Below are 18,343 nucleotides of genomic sequence, written 5' to 3' on the forward strand. Positions count from 1 at the left end.
CTGTTACCCAAGGGTTTCTACTAGCCCTCGTCTTTTTACCTATTTGATCCTCTGCTGCCTTCACTATTTCATCCCTCAAAGCTACCCATTCTTCTTCTACTGTATTTCTTTCTCCCAGTCCTGTCAATTGTTCCCTTATGCTCTCCCTGAAACTCTGTACAACGTCTGGTTCTTTCAGTTTATCCAGGTCCGATCTCCTTAAATTCGCACCTTTTTGCAGTTTCTTCAGTTTTAATCTACAGTTCATAACTAATAGATTGTGGTCAGAGTCCACATCTGCCCCTGGAAATGTCTTACAATTTAAAACCTGGTTCCTAAATCTCTGTCTTACCATTATATAATCTATCTGATACATTTTAGTATCACCAGGGTTCTTCCATGTTACAACCTTCTTTCATGATTCTGGAACCAAGTGTTGGCTACGATTAAGTTATGCTCTGCGCAAAATTCTACCAGTCGGCTTCCTCTTTTATTTCTTAGCCCCAATCCATATTCACCTACTATGTTTCCTTCTATCCCTTTTCCTACTGACGAATTCCAGTCACCCATGACTATTAAATTTTCGTCTCCCTTCACTACCTGAATAATTCCTTTTATCTCGTCATACATTTCATCAATTTCTTCGTCATCTGCAGAGCAAGTTGGCATATAAACTTGTACTACTGTAGTAGGCGTGGGCTTTGTGTCTATCTTGGCCACAATAATGCGTTCACTATGCTGTTTGTAGTAGCTTACCCGTACTCCTATTTTTTTATTCATTATTAAACCTACAACTGCATTACCCCTATTTGATTTTGTATTTATAACCCTGTATTCACCTGACCAAAAGTCTTGTTCCTCCTGCCACCGAACTTCAGTAATTCCCACTATATCTAACTTTAACCTAGCCATTTCCCTTTTTAAATTTTCTAACCTACCTGCCCGATTAAGGGATCTGACATTCCACGCTCCGATCCGTAGAACGCCAGTTTTCTTTCTCCTGATATCGAGGTCCTCTTGAGTAGTCCCCGCCCGGAGATCCGAATGTGGGACTATTTTACCTCAGGAATATTTTACCCAAGAGGACGCCATCATCATTTAATCATACAGTAAAGGTGCATGCCCTCGGGAAAAAAATTACGGCTGTAGTTTCCCCTTGCTTTCAGCCGTTCGCAGTACCAGAACAGCAAGGCCGTTTTCGTTAGTGTTACAAGGCCAGATCAGTCAATCATTCAGACTGTTGCCCCTGCAACTACTGAAAAGGTTGCTGCCCCTCTTCAGGAACCACACGTTTGTCTGGCCTCTCAACAGATACCCCTCCGTTGTGGTTGCACCTACGGTACGGCTATCTGTATCGTTGAGGCACGCAAGCCTCCCCACCAACGCCAAGGTCCATGGTTCATGGTTAGGGAGGGTACATACGACGTAAATACACTCCTGGAAATTGAAATAAGAACACCGTGAATTCATTGTCCCAGGAAGGGGAAACTTTATTGACACATTCCTGGGGTCAGATACATCACATGATCACACTGACAGAACCACAGGCACATAGACACAGGCAACAGAGCATGCACAATGTCGGCGCTAGTACAGTGTATATCCACCTTTCGCAGCAATGCAGGCTGCTATTCTCCCATGGAGACGATCGTAGAGATGCTGGATGTAGTCCTGTGGAACGGCTTGCCATGCCATTTCCACCTGGCGCCTCCGTTGGACCAGCGTTCGTGCTGGACGTGCAGACCGCGTGAGACGACGCTTCATCCAGTCCCAAACATGCTCAATGGGGGACAGATCCGGAGATCTTGCTGGCCAGGGTAGTTGACTTACACCTTCTAGAGCACGTTGGGTGGCACGGGATACATGCGGACGTGCATTGTCCTGTTGGAACAGCAAGTTCCCTTGCCGGTCTAGGAATGGTAGAACGATGGGTTCGATGACGGTTTGGATGTACCGTGCACTATTCAGTGTCCCCTCGACGATCACCAGTGGTGTACGGCCAGTGTAGGAGATCGCTCCCCACACCATGATGCCGGGTGCTGGCCCTGTGTGCCTCGGTCGTATGCAGTCCTGATTGTGGCGCTCACCTGCACGGCGCCAAACACGCATACGACCATCATTGGCACCAAGGCAGAAGCGACTCTCATCGCTGAAGACGACACGTCTCCATTCGTCCCTCCATTCACGCCTGTCGCGACACCACTGGAGGCGGGCTGCACGATGTTGGGGCGTGAGCGGAAGACGGCCTAACGGTGTGCGGGACCGTAGCCCAGCTTCATGGAGACGGTTGCGAATGGTCCTCGCCGATACCCCAGGAGCAACAGTGTCCCTAATTTGCTGGGAAGTGGCGGTGCGGTCCCCTACGGCACTGCGTAGGATCCTACGGTCTTGGCGTGCATCCGTGCGTCGCTGCGGTCCGGTCCCAGGTCGACGGGCACGTGCACCTTCCGCCGACCACTGGCGACAACATCGATGTACTGTGGAGACCTCACGCCCCACGTGTTGAGCAATTCGGCGGTACGTCCACCCGGCCTCCCGCATGCCCACTATACGCCCTCGCTCAAAGTCCGTCAACTGCACATACGGTTCACGTCCACGCTGTCGCGGCATGCTACCAGTGTTAAAGACTGCGATGGAGCTCCGTATGCCACGGCAAACTGGCTGACACTGACGGCGGCGGTGCACAAATGCTGCGCAGCTAGCGCCATTCGACGGCCAACACCGCGGGTCCTGGTGTGTCCGCTGTGCCGTGCGTGTGATCATTGCTTGTACAGCCCTCTCGCAGTGTCCGGAGCAAGTATGGTGGGTCTGACACACCGGTGTCAATGTGTTCTTTTTTCCATTTCCAGGAGTGTATTTCGCACACACACACACACACACACACACACACACACACACACACACACACCTTTTGTGAAAACTGCAACACCAAGAAGGAAACGCATGAATTCAATTTATGTAACACTACAGGTTAGGTACATGATAAGTAAAAAATGATTACCTTTTCTAATCTGTACATGTCCTTTGAGCCCTACTATTCAGTATGTCGTGTGGCCACCACGCGCTGCAATTAGGGCTGTTATACGCCGTGGCATTGAATCAGTAAGGTTCTGAATCCTGAGGGATTTCCCTCCACGCAGTTTCTATCTGAGCCCACAAATGCGTGACACCAGTTACTGGAGGGCCGTGACGCACCAGGTGCCGACCAACCATATCCCAGACATGTTCGATGGGCGACATGTCTGGCGAAAGTGCAGGCCAGGGAAGCAATGGTACCCGCCACTCTTCGATGAAGGCCTGTACGTTCCTCGCAATATGTGGACGGGCATTGTCCTGTTGAAATGTGGCCTGTGGAGATGCTTGAAGCACGGAGAGCACTTTAGGCTCCACAAGCTCTGTTAGGTACCGCTTGCTGTTCAAAGTGCCCGCAATACGTACGAGGCGAGATCGCTTGTTGTAACCAATGGCGCTCTAAACCATCACACCTGGTGTTTGTCCGCCATGCCGCTCCGCAAAGCAGCCCTCCAGGTTGCACTAACGGTACCGCCGGACACGTATGCGGCCATCACTGTAGGACGCGTTGAAGCGGGACTTATCCGGAAAGATCACATGTTGCCACTCAGCACCCCAGTGACGGTGTTCACGTGCCCATTGCAGCCGGAGGAGCTTGTGGTTTCTGGACAGTGGAAGCCGACGTAATGGCGTGCGTGCAACCAGTCCAACCTCCAGCAGACGGTGACGAACCGTCGATGCAGAAAAGTTCACACTTGTTGCAGTGCTCCAGCGACGAGCCAACACTCTGGATGGCGCTGTACGGTCCGTAGTGGCCATGCGGACAAGATGACGGTCATTCCGTGCTGTGGTCATGTTCCGTGGTCCAGTTGACGCTCCTCGCTGCATACGACCTTCCTCTATCCACTGCTTACGCACACGCATCACTATCGTCGCAGCATGCCCTGTGCGAGCCGAACTGTCACGGTATGACAACCCCATTTCCCGGAGACCGATCATTCTGTCCCGCTCGAACTCACTCACATGCCGATATGGCTCCCTTTGACGTCGACTAGACGTTCTGGCACTCACTGAATTGTTTCCACCTTGTGCGACAGCTCTGCACCGACTACACTAGGCGCAAAACCGATGCTGTCGGACCGACGCGAGAGGGCTCTGCTAGAAAACAATCTGGTAGTATTACATAATGAAGCCAATGGTAAGGTCCTAAATCTGTTAGAACAACTGGAGATATACCTCCACAAAATCAAAAAACCAGAATCGATGTTCAATGAACAAATTTCGCAAGCCACAGCTATTTCAGTAATTTTAAAGATCTGTTCTAAAGTTATTTCCTGCATATGTCAATTGTTTCCTGCATATGTCAATTGTTTAATAGTTATATCTTTACAACTATGAAAAATTCATTTTTGAGCACACCATGAACAAAAACATCTGTGAATTGTTTACAAACAAGTGTTTGCGAATGTACCTCTTGAATGAAGTGATATGTTTGAAAACGATGGAGGAAAAAACTTATGCCGCTATTAAAACGTTAAAAACGCTTTTCTTGGATTATTTGGTAAGTTTACACTATTCATCTTTTCCACTATTTCGCACATATTTTCCGCGTCTGACTTACGAAATTCGTAACCTAACATCAAACCTTTACGTGGCAGTAATATGCATTTCATCTCATTCAAGAGAACAAATAAAGCATGTATTAAGACGAATTACACCTGAAGACGGACCCACATAGTCCGAAATGCATCGTGTACTGAATAAAACACGAAAAATTGTGACTGAAGGCGTTTTTAATTCATACCTGGGGTGTATTGAGTACAGTAACGTTTGAAGCTGCAAAATAGGGATAAAATTAAATAAAAAAAATTCTCACATAATTTCAGACCTTTAAAGGGCTATTCTTCACTCTAAACCCCCCCCCCCCCGCCCCACCTACAAAATGAGGAACAGAAAAAAGTTTATCGCTTACTAAATTTCCGCTGTTCATGCAGTAAAACTGCCACATGAAGCAAGACGTTTCAATTTATTTCTTCTTTACTATTAACGGTATTCGCGACACATTTTGCAGGCTATGAACATATACCACTGAATGTATCAGAAAAATTGTATCTTTTATGAGACATACTTCAGGAAATATGACGTCACAAATACTGACATGTGTGAAAAACTGCCACATCATTCAACACGTTTTATTTTATTACTTCTGTACTACTAACTCTATTCACAACAAATTTCGCAAACAGTAGCCACATATACCACTGGATGTACACGCAAAACTATATCATTATACCACACACAGTTCAGGAGATACAACGTCATAAATATTGAGTTGCATTAAAGTAAAGTAAAACTTGCGTCAGAGAAGTGGGAAAGGCGACTTAGTAATATTCATGACATGTAATACCTCAATCGGTATAGAGAACTTCCCATACGCTTTATACAGCATCTGTAATTTAACATCATTACTAAAGTAATGTCTTTGAAATACTCGTTTTTTTGTTTAGTTTTTTACTCGTGTGTAGCTGGGCCTCGTTCTGTAAAAATGTGAGCGTGTGTGCGTCATAAAACATAGAATTCTGTGTGTTACATCAGCCTCTGAAAAATTAAACAACGTACATATAGCGCACGTGTAAAAAAGTGTTAAATTTAACATGTATAACATAAATACAGGACGAATTCCTCGCATAGAAATACAGGGTGTTACAAAAAGGTACGGCCAAACTTTCAGGAAACATTCCTCACACACAAAGAAAGAAAATATGTTATGTGCACATGTGTCCGGAAACGCTTACTTTCCATGTTAGAGCTCATTTTATTACTTCTCTTCAAATCACATTAATCATGGAATGGAAACACACAGCAACAGAACGTACCAGCGTGACTTCAAACACTTTGTTACAGGAAATGTTCAAAATGTCCTCCGTTAGCGAGGATACATGCATCCACCCTCCGTCGCATGGAATCCCTGATGCGCTGATGCAGCCCTGGAGAATGGCGTATTGTATTACAGCCGTCCACAATACGAGCACGAAGAGTCTCTACATTTGGTACCGGGGTTGCGTAGACACAAGCTTTCAAATGCCCCCATAAATGTAAGTCAAGAGGGTTGAGGTCAGGAGAGCGTGGAGGCCATGGAATTGGTCCGCCTCTACCAATCCATCGGTCACCGAATCTGTTGTTGAGAAGCGTACGAACACTACGTACTGATGTGCTCGATGCTAGTACTGTAGAGTAATGAGTCGCATGTCAACACAAGCACCGAAGTCAACATTACCTTCCTTCAATTGGGCCAAATGGCGGTGAATCGAGGAAGTACATTACATACTGACGAAACTATAATGAGCTCTAACATGGAAATTAAGCGTTTCCGGACACATGTCCACATAACATCTTTTCTTTATTTGTGTATGAGGAATGTTTCCTGAAAGTTTGGCTGTACCTTTTTGTAACACCCTGTATACATCAGACAAATTTTCGCCGCATTTGAGGCTTAAAATCAGTTCATGAGGATTTCTGTGAAGGTAAAAAAGAAAATCGTTCGTAAATTTACCAGACTGTAAACTAAAAACTTTTTGTTTATCTTAGTGCACCAAACCAGTAACGAGTAAAAAACGAGGCGCCAATTTATAATAAATCTGAAACCGGTATTGGTTTGAATTAAATAAACTGTTTTAACCATACTTGTGGCTGGTTGCTCTTTAAATTATAACAATATAAAGTGAGAACAGACCTGGTCTGAGACAGAAAGAGACCTTCGTTCATTAGAACAAGGCACCTAACCACAGCGAATCTTTGGGAACGGGAAGACTGCGAGGTATGGAGTTCAAATTACTGGAACGCTCATCCTATTCGCTAGATTTTACTTAATTTCTGTCTGTTCCAGCATCGAACGAAAGTGTGGCTGCAAAACCGTCTGAGTTCAATGGAGAAGTGGTTATGGCATCTATAGATGAATATTTTACTAACCTTCCAAACTCATTTTTCAAGAATGGAATTTGCTCAATAGAAAGGCGTTGGGTAAAGCGTTTGTCATAAAAAGTGACTACCTCCAAAAATAAGCGCATATTTTAGCAGATATACAAACTCCTTCACTTATAAGCTTAGAATCTGTCAGCTTGCCCTCACTTATAGATGCAAATGCAAGAACATTATCTTGTCCGTTGCTACATGAAGTGGATTCATTGAGTCCCAATAGGGATTTATTTGATTTTGAAACGAACATTATATATTTTTATAATTGTGTAGGTAGATTTTTTTACATCTTTGTTATGATTTAACATACTTCGTGGAGCGCAATCCCAGTTTTCGAATATGTTTTAGTTTATATTTGAACGGCATCTGCAAAATTTTCTTACAATAAACTACTTTCATCGATCGTAAACAACTATTATGTAATAAATTTGTACCTATTATATAGTGATTCTTTTAGACATATCGTATTTCCATAATTACCATACATACCTGTTCCTTCGGCTGCAGATGTGGTGGTGGTGGTAACGAAAATATTTTCAGTACGTTACGATTTTGGGATTTCCAGCTATTTATGCGTCTTCTGAGTGATAATGGAAAGCAGCAGAGAAAGGGTGTGGTAACGGATTTCCTGTTCCTTTCTCTTTCTACTCTCGCGCTTATCTAAGCTTGGCTCAGTGTGTGTGTGTGTGTGTGTGTGTGTGTGGACAAGTCCCTGCCTTACGTTTCCACCTATCTCTTTCACAACCCATGCCAAGGTTGACAGTTACGCAGTTCAGTTGAAGAAGAGTATGTTCTTTGGCTAATATAAGGTGTTTCACTCCCAAAACAAAATCTTATGAGATATAATGTATAAGTTCTTCACACTGTTTGTGACTCTTCTATGCCTAAGATCTCGATATGTAATACAAATTTTAATAATTACATGAACATCAAGAAAAGCAAAACGAGGATAATGGAATGTAGTCGAATTAAGTCGGGTGATGCTGAGAGAATTACATTAGGAAATGAGACACTTAAAGTAGTAAAGGAGTTTTGCTATTTGGGGAGCAAAATAACTGATGATGGTCGAAGTAGAGAGGATATAAAATGTAGACTGGCAATGACAAGGAAAGAGAAATTTGTTAACATCGAGTATAGATTTAAGTGTCAGGAAGTCATTTCTGAAAGTATTTGTATGGAGTGTAGCCATGTATGGAAGTGAAACATGGACGATAAATAGTTTGGACAAGAAGAGAATAGAAGCTTTCGAAATGTGGTGCTACAGAAGAATGTTGCAGATTAGATGGGTAGATCACATAACTAATGAAGAAGTATTAAATAGGATTGGGGAAAAGAGAAGTTTGTGGCACAACTTGACCAGAAGACGGGATCGGTTGGTAGGACATGTTCTGAGGCATCAAGGGATCACCAATTTAGTATTGGAGGGCAGCGTGGAGGGTAAAAATCGTACAGGGAGACCAAGAGATGAATACACTAAGCAGATTCAGAAGGATGTAGGTTGCAGTAGGCACTGGGAGATGAAGAAGCTTGCACAGGATAGAGTAGCATGGAGAGCTGCATCAAACCAGTCTCAGGACTGAAGACCACAACAGCAACAACAACATGAAAATTAGTTTTTCTTACAGAAGTACATGGAAAACTATTTCCGCTACATTAGTAGTTTGGAGAATGACGTACGTGTACCTTGTTCAGCACGTAAAATAAACAATTATGTTGATGTAGATGGACGTGTGTAAAACAGTGTGAAGCACTTTAAAGACCAATACAGACTAATGGACAGGAATTCGACCGTCTTCGGCTCTGTTCATAAATAACAAACGATAAACATTAACGTGAGTCACTTTCGACGTGTGTGAAGAAAGTTTGGTAACATGGTTAAACCCGGAAAGTTTGGAGAAAAGAACTGATTGCAATGGTGATATGAAAATTTCTCTTCAATGACTAAAATACATTGCTAATATAAATTATGGATGTAATTACACTACTGGCCATTAAAATTGCTACACCACGAAGATTACGTGCTACAGACGCGAAATTTAACCGACAGGAAGAAGATGCTGTGATATGCAAATTATTAGCTTTTCAGAGCATTCAAACAAGGTTGACGCCGGCGGCGACACCTACAACGTGCTGACATGAGGAACGTTTCCAACCGATTTCTCATACACAAACAGCAGTTGACCGGCGTTGCCTGGTGAAACGTTGTTGTGATGCCTCGTGTAAGGAGGAGAAATGCGTACCATCATGTTTCCGACTTTGATAAAGGTCGGATTGTAGCCTATCGCGATTGCGGTTTATCGAGTCGCGACATTGCTGCTCGCGTCGGTCGAGATCCAATGACTGTTAGCAGAATATGGAATCGGTGGGTTCCGGAGGGTAATACTGAACGCCGTGCTGGATCCCAACGGCCTCGTATCACTAGCAGTCCTGCAAAATAATATAAAGCAAAAGCAAGGTAAGAACAAATGCGAACAAAAACTGTCTTAGGCCTCATTTTGTTTGATCAGTTTCAACCTAAAATATGTTCACTTTTTATAGTTGTTCAATAAACAACACCCACTGACAATGGCACAGAGGTGGCGAAACATGTTTGGGCAATGATTGCTGCAAATACTGGTGTCTTGCAGTGGAGGCAAAACCACTTATCGTTCAACGGTACCGATGCATTTTGGTTATTAATACTGACAATTTTTATGGCATCATTGACAAATCAGAATGACTCACTAGGTTGAAGAGGTTTAAACAGAGCTGCGCATTCTATGAATGGATTTGGCTGTTCGGCACGAGAAAGCCGAGAAATACGTTTAACAAACTTTGATGAGAGACGTTACTCCAAAGGTGTCGTGCATCAAGAGGACAAGTGCTTTTGAATCTTCGCAAATCTGTCCTAACAGTGTTTTCTGGGGGGCTGTTACAGTAGATACATTTCACGTAAGGACTACAAGAGTAAAGTTAAACGAATTATAGCAAGTACTGTAAAAGCATATAGACATTGTTCCTTTTTTCGATTAGCACGCATGAAAACAGTATGACCAAGGACCAACGAGATTTGGTGCTAACTTCTGGAAGTGTAAACCCAAAGTTGGCTTGTGGAACGTAAGTGTGGATGGAGACTGACAACGGAAAACCATATTAAGCGTCCGATTTTTAAAAACGTGATTTTGGTGTGGCAAAATGCTTAGCGTATATATTTTGTTACTACACAACAAAACATTTTCCATACCAAAATCACGTTTTTAAAAATGACAACAAAACGTGGGTAATAACAAAACATATACGCAAAACATTTTGCCACAGCAAAATCAAATTCTTTTAAAAATCAAGGGATGTGTTAACACGCTCATAAAATTCACATTTATATCTTCTGGTTTGCAGATGACAAGCTATCAGTGCAGGACACCATACAGACGGTCCTGCAAAACCATATAATGTAAAATCAAGGTAAGAACAAAAGCGAACAAAACATGTTTTAGGCCTCATTTTATCAGACCAGTTACAATCTAAAATTCTGTTATCTTTTAACAATGATGTAAGCCTTTAACACATTTTACGGTAAAAATAATTGAAAAAATGGTTCAAATGGCTCTGAGCACTATGGGACTTAACATCTATGGTCATCAGTCCCCTAGAACTTAGAACTACTTAAACCTAACTAACCTAAGGACATCACACACATCCATGCCCGAGGCAGGATTCGAACCTGCGACCGTAGCAGTCGCGCGGTTCCGGACTGAAGCACCTAGAACCGCTCGGCCACCGCGGACGGCGATGACGTTCAGACTTCGTCGAATTCTTTTGAACGGTCCCTAGTGGGTCCACTCTGTATGCCAGAACAAAAATTGCTGTCGCACTACACTTCAAAGGGATCAGATCACTTTCAGTGGTGTTGTAGGCCCAAATCGTCCGGGGTTTTGGAAAAAACGACATTTTGTCAGTGGAGTGAGTGATTGATTATTTTGCAAAAATTTTTTGTTTATTTATAGACGGAATCACATTCTTATGACACAGTCAGAACCGGTTTCGGTCATAGAATGACCATTTTGAGATCTGAAGATGGTCACTGTATGGCCGAAACCGGTTATGATCGTCCGGGGGTGTTAAAATTGTTGAACATTGTCGAGAACGCCGAACTGTTGCTCATAGCACTGCGAACCGTCGTTTCAGACCGCGAAATGCGTTTGAATTACCGCACCAAGGAAAGGTTTCATTGACGCCCTTTATGCCTCCTCCATAGGGGTGTTCGTGTCGAATCGTTTTCCTCTGTCGCCCATAAGAAAACCAAGTGGTTTCAGCGTTGGGGTCGTATTTCTGACGTTCATAGCAGAAATGTCAAAAGAAGGAGTGAAATGTGGGTAGGAGGAGGTGTGTTGACCTTCCAATCGTGTGACACCTCCACGATGACGTCGCGCAGAATTGTGGTGAAATTTGGTGCCAATGTGACATCATTAACCGACCTTACACCACACACGAACTTCTGAGCTGTGGCTCTTTTCTCCGCATGTGTTCGACACCCTAATGTTTGAAGCGTCGCCGAGCTCGAGGGTGACATCACAAGGCAGTGCAGAGCAAGGCTGTAGGCACCTTCGAGTCAAATTTCAAATTTAAAGTGATACTTTTCTCCGCGGTGTATTATGTCTGGGCAACGACCTTGCCGCAGTGTATCCACCGGTTCCCGTCAGATCACCGAAGTTAAGCGCTGTCGGGTGTGGCCGGCACTTGGATGGGTGACCATCCGGGCAGCCACGCGCTGTTGCCATTTTTCGGGGTCCACTCTGCCTCTCAATGCCAACTGGAGAGCTACTCAACCGAATAGTAGCGGCTCCGGTCAAAAGAAACCATCACAACGACCGGGAGAGCGGTTTGCTGACCACACGTCCCTCCTATCTGCATCTTCATCTGAGGATGACACGGCGGTCCGATGGTCCCGATGGGCCACTTGTGGCCTCAAGACGGAGTGCTATTATGTTCGGTTGTAAGGTCATGAAACGACTATGTTGTTGTTGTTGTGGTCTTCAGTCCATGCTACTCTATCCTGTGCAAGCTTCTTCATCTCCCAGTACCTACTGCAACCTACATCTTTCTGAATCTGTTTAGTGTATTCATCTCTTGGTCTCCCTCTACGATATTTACTCTCCATGCTGCCCTCAAATACTAAATTTGTGATCCCTTTATGCCTCAGAATATGTACTACCAACCGATCCCTTCTTCTAGTCAAGTTGTGCCACAAACTCCTCTTCTCCCCAATTCTATTCAATACCTCCTCATTAGGTATGTGATCTACCCATCTAATCGTCAGCATCCTTCTGTAGCACCACATTTCGAAAACTTCTATTCTCTTTTTGTCCAAACTATTTATCGTCCACGTTTCACTTCCATACATAGCTAAACTCCATACAAATACTTTCAGAAACGACTTCCTGACACTTAAATCTATACTCGATGTTAACAAATTTCTCTTCTTCAGAAACGCTTTCCTTGCCACTGCCAGTCTACGTTTTATATCCTCTCTACTTCGACCACCATCAGTTATTTTGCTCCCCAAATAGGAAAACTCATTAACTACCTTAAGCGTCTCATTTCCTAATCTAATTCTCGCAGCATCAGCCGAATTAATTAGACTACATTTTGTTGATGTTCATCTTTGTCCTCCTTTCAAGACACTGTCCATTCCGCTCAACTGCTCTTCCAAGTCCTTTGCTGTCTCTGACAGAATAACAATGTCATCGACGAACCTCAAAGTTTTTATTTCTTCTCCATGGGTTTTAATTCATACACCAAATTTTTCTTTTGTTTCCTTTACTGCTTGCTCAATATACACATTGAATAACACCGGGGAGGGGCTACAACCCTGTCTCACCCCAACCACTGCTTCCCTTTCATGCCCCTCGACTCTTATAACAGCCGTCTGGTTTCTGTACAAATTGTAAATAGCCTTTCGCTCCCTGTATTTTACCCCTGCCATCTTCAGAATTTGAAAGAGAGTATTCCAGTCAACATTGTCAAAAGCTTTCTCTAAGTCTACAAATGCTAGAAAGGTAGGTTTGCCTTTCCTTAATCTATTTTCTAAGATAAGTCGTAGGGTCAGTATTGCCTCACGTGTTCCAACATTTCTACGAAATCCAAACTGATCTTCCCCGAGGTCGGCTTCTACCAATTTTTGCCATTAGTCTGTAAAGAATTCGTGTTATTATTTTGCAGCGGTGGCTTATTAAACCGATAGTTAGGTAATTTTCACATCTGTCAACACCTGGTTTCTTTGGGATTGGAATTATTATATTATTCTTGAAGTCTGAGGGTATTTCGCCTGTCTCATATATATTGCTCACCAGATGGTATACTTTTGTCAGGGCTGGCTTTCCCAATGCTATCAGTAGTTCTGATGGAATGTTGTCTACTCCCGGGGTCTTGTTTCGACTTAGGGAAACGACTATATCAAAAATTAAACAAATTTGTGCTTCACAGCGAAGACCTTAAACAGATCTATGTAGCTCCTGTAACGAAGGTGCTCACTCAACTTAAGTGGGAAAATTCGAGAAAAAGTGGTGACATTTTCTTGTGAAATCATGATGGATAAATTTAGGAAAAATTTAATGCATGTATACTAAGCTGTCTCCAATAGATAGTTCGCGTGCGGATCATGAGAATGAGATAAGAGGGAACTGGGAACGTACAGAGGCGTATGGCTATTTTTGCCTCGCCTTATATGCGAATGCGGTAGGACAGAGAGTTGCTTTTATTGACACGAAGCACCTCCTTCACGCATTGTGCTATGTCTTGCGGAGTCCGTACATTGGCGCGCAAAAGATTTTTGACAGTGCTTTGATATAGTGTTTTTGTAGGATAAAGTTGGCAGCATGTAAGTAAACTGGTCAGTGCGTGGACATAAGGGTACATTGAATTCAGTGTTTCTTCCTCAACACAAGGAACAACACGGGCACGTAATAACGTCCAGTACCAGACGAAAACATAACAAAAGCTTTTTGGCATAACGTATGTTTCCCTTTCTTGACTGTGAATGGGAATCTTCTAGAAACAGAACTCAAGTCATTATTACAAAATTATGCCACCACCGAAATGTATAGAAAATTCCACAGATTAGAAAGAGACAGAAATATATGCTTTGGAAGAGGTAAAATACAAACTAAGCACGTCGTACGTTTAGAGTATCTACACAACTGGTGAGCGTTTGGAATAAAATTTACAGAATCCGCGGTTAAATAAACAACGAACCACAATAAGTTTGGTTGGTCGGCTGATTTGGGGAGGGGACCAAATAGCGAGGTCATCGGTTCATTGGATTAGGGACGGATGTGGTAGGAAGTCGGCCGCGCCCTTTCAAAGGAACCACCCCGGCATTTTCCTGAAGCGATTTTAGGAAATCACAAAAAACCTATTCATGACGGCCGGATGCGTGTTTGAACTGTCGTCCTTCCACGATAAGGCCGATCATGAAAAACTACCATCAAATTCGATAGAATTATTAGAAGGCGATCTGTAGAAGATCTTCGGGAGTCTGCACAACAAATTACTGATGACCTGAACAAGCATTTTCGAATAAAAGTTCATGTTTCTACAGGAAAATGTGGACTTCGCGAACAAAGGTTGCCGGACCGCAGTGTTTCGTCAGTACGGCAAATAGAAAAAAAAACTGTGATAAAGAACACTCTCAGTGGATAGAAAAACATTAGTCCAAGTTATTACGGAGCGATGAAAGTAAATTTAATTTGATGTCTTTCTTTGGGATTTAGTATCTTCGTCATCCTACAGGCGTAAGATACAATTCAAGCTATCAGATTCCAACCGTGAAGCATGTAGGAGGACACATTGAGAAATGGCGGTTCTTCCTTGCCAAAGGGCCCAATAATTCACGAAGAGGATATCATGAAATTTGCTGGCTACAGGGACATTGTGGACAAACATACGCTACTACGAGTACATGCTGCAAAACATATGCCACGAAAACGGAACTTGCAAAACGACAATAACCAAAACCATCGTTAATTCTGTGTCTAAAAATGTCTTAGGGAAAAAAAACAAAGGTTCTGACATGGCCAAGCCAATGTAAAGATTTAAGTTCGATAGATCATATGTGGAAGGTACTGGACAGATCTCTTAGACGAAGAGAGTACCGAGATAAAGCAGATTTCTATGGAATTCCGCAACCTGAATGGAAAATGATTCCTGGGAAAGTGATAGTACGTCTAATTAAATATATGCCTACCAGATGTGCTACTGTAATAGAAGAAAAGGATTATGCACCGAAGTATTAACGTAACTTATCACGGAAATATATATTCATTTTGTTCCTTTTCACTGTAATAAAGGCTTGATTTATTGTCAAAAAACTTACGAGCCGCGACGTTCTGAATTTTATTTTCCAAAACACGACATATTCAAAAACATTTTTTGTTCGTTGCGGTCCACAGCTTTTACACTACTGGTCATTAAAATTGCTACAGCACGAAGATGACGTGCTACAGACGCGAAGCATAACAGACATGGAGAAGATGCCGTGATATGCAAATGATTAGCTTTTCAGAGCATTCACACAAGGTTGGCGCTGGTAGCGACACCTACAACGGCTGACATGAGGAAAGTTTCCAACCGATTTCTCATACACAAACAGCAGTTGACCGGCGTTGCCTGGTGAAACGTTGTTGTGATGCCTCATGTGAGGAGGAGAAATGCGTACCATCACGTTTCCGACTTTGATAAAGGTCGGATTGTAGCCTATCGCAATTGCGGTTTATCGTATCGCGACATTGCTGCTCGCGTTGGTCGAGATCCAGTGACTGTTAGCAGAATATGGAACCGGTGGGTACAGGAGGGTGATACGGAACGCCGTGCTGGATCCCAACGGCCTCGTATCACTAGCAGTCCAGATGACAGACGTCTTATCCGCATGGCTGTAACGGATTGTGCAGCCACGTCTCGATCTCTGAGTCAATAGATGGGGGCGTCTGCAAGACAACAACCATCTGTACGAACAGTTTGACGACGTTTGCAGCAGAATGGACTATCAGCTCGGAGACCATGGCTGCGGTTACCCTTGACGCTTCATCACAGACAGGAGCGCCTGCGAAGGTGTACTCAACGACGAACCTGGGTGCACGAATGGCAAAACGTCATGTTTTAGGATGAATCCAGGTTCTGTTTACAGCATCATGATGGTCGCATCCGTGTTTGGCGACATCGCGGTGAATGCACATTGGAAGCGTGTATTCGCCATCGCCATACTGGCGTATCACCCGGCGTGATGGTATGGGGTGCCATTGGTTACACGTCTCGGTCACCTCTTGTTCGCACTGACGGCACTTTGAACAGTGGACGTTACATTTCAGATGTGTTACGACACGTGGCTCTAACCTCCATTCGATCCCTGCGAAACCATACATTTCAGCAGGATAATGCACGACTGCATGTTGCAGATCCTGTACGGGCCTATCTGGATACAGAAAATGTTCGATTGATGCTCTGGCCAGCACATCCTCTAGATCTCTCATCAACTGAAAACGTCTGGTCAATGGTGGCCGAGCAACTGGCTCGTCACAATACGCCAGTCACTACTTTTGATGAACTGTGGTATCGTGTTGAAGCTGCATGAGCAGCTGTCCCTGTGCACGCCATCCAAGCTCTGTTTGACTCAATGCCCAGGCGTATCAAGGCTGTTATTACGGCCAGAGGTGGTTGTTGTGGATACTGATTTCTCAGGATCTATGCACCCAAATTTCGTGAAATTGTAATTACATGTCAGTTTTAGCATAATATATTTGTCCAATGAATACCCGTTTATCATCTGCATTCCTTCTTGGTGTAGAAGTTTTAATGTGCAGTAGTGTATAAACTGTAGAAATGACATCATGTCTCTCCTTAAGCTTCTGTTCAATTGGTAAATATTATGTTTTTGACACTGTGTCTTTTGAGAGATTTTGTAGATACTGCTGTTAACAAAAATCTGTACTGGATAATGATCTTTTTCCGAAACCGGTCGCGCAATAAAAAATACATTCAACAGCAGTTTAAGGTGTTACTTAATGTCATTTCTACACGATATACAGGATGAACCACAACTCTATCGATAAAACTTCAGAGACTGTTCAGGAACATCCTGAGTAGTTTGGTATCTGAAACTCACGGTCTCTGGCGGCTCGATACAGATCTACAGCTTTTCGTTTGGTTTCTTGCAACATTTAGCTTTGTATCTGCATTGCACTGCATTGCACAACAATGCAAATGCCGATGATATGTGCTGAGTGCCTTGTTTTCATTCTCTCAAGTTTCCTGCTATTGATAACAATACTTTTTGGCTTCAGGCTTACATTCAGTATTACTCTGTTCTGGTTTGGGCTCGTTTATCCGGCAGTGTTGACTGTTCGTCAACAACGATGCGCAGGTGCTTACTGATGAAGAGTTGGCCGATGTGCATGGGTTCACCGAATGCAGAGGAAAAGCGGCAAAACGACGCCTATGCTGATCCTCTTCCGCAGCAACGGCAACCACATCACACTACAATGTTTCGTCCGAGGATTGTTGCATTTCTGCATATTACAGGCTTCTTCACTGTTGTGACGGTATTTTCACAGAAACAAGGGTGATTGCAGTAATAAACTGAATAAATCGCAATTAGAATTATTACTGTGTAGCGAGCCACAGGAGACCGTGGGTCCTTTATACCAAAATACTCAGAATGTATCCATGAACAGCCCTTGAAGGTTTGTCGGCGGAGTTCTGGTTCACCCTGTACATCACAGTCATCATTTCGCAGTAAAAGTACGATATAATGTTTGGTATTTATTTTATGTATGTACAATAAACTCTTAAACATGGCTATAGCTTCAGCAACTTTATGATAGTAAACTTGTAGAGGTTGAAAGATTCAGCCAACCAGTTTGCATATAAAGGTTAATTGGAATATTTAACCTCGATTTAACAGTTTTTAAATTGCCTTCTTCAAAAGGTGTGATGGAACCTAAAAATTACATTAGTGGTTACAAAAATATCTTCAAAAAAGCAAAGAAACAACTGTAGCTAAAAGACTGTATGATAAGGATACTCACTTGTTACATCATATGATCATAAAGTACACTGAATAAAGCCAAATGGCTATTGCCATATGAGACATCCCTCTCAAGAACACAAAAAATCATAAGCCGTGACTTAAGACTGCAGCACTGTCATACCACAGGTCGCCCACTACACTTGGCGTTTGATCTGCTCATCTGCAATACTATACTGCTGATGTCCTAAGTCATGGCTTGTAATTATAAGTCTTCTTAAGATGGATGTCTCATATGACAAGAGCCATTTAGCTTTATTCAATGTACAGTACTTAATCAGCATGTGATGTAACACATGATTTCCCTTAACATACAATATG

At 43.2% G+C, this 18,343-nt stretch overlaps 2 protein-coding genes and 1 pseudogene across 2 annotated transcripts in view; 2 read left to right on the forward strand and 1 right to left on the reverse strand.

Moving 5' to 3' along the window:
* The window catches only part of LOC126248128 (glyoxylate/hydroxypyruvate reductase A-like), a 539,820-nt gene that overhangs the window by 480,222 nt on the left and 41,255 nt on the right, over positions 1–18,343 (reverse strand). The gene's annotated exons all lie outside the window — the stretch shown is intronic.
* LOC126249139 (serine protease filzig) overlaps positions 1–18,343 on the forward strand; it is a 213,455-nt gene that overhangs the window by 14,832 nt on the left and 180,280 nt on the right. The window lies entirely within an intron of this gene.
* Positions 11,605–11,722, forward strand: LOC126250187 (5S ribosomal RNA; annotated as a pseudogene).

Source organism: Schistocerca nitens, chromosome 3 (genome assembly GCF_023898315.1).
Source record: "Schistocerca nitens isolate TAMUIC-IGC-003100 chromosome 3, iqSchNite1.1, whole genome shotgun sequence".
In the NCBI taxonomy this organism is placed as follows: domain Eukaryota; kingdom Metazoa; phylum Arthropoda; class Insecta; order Orthoptera; family Acrididae; genus Schistocerca; species Schistocerca nitens.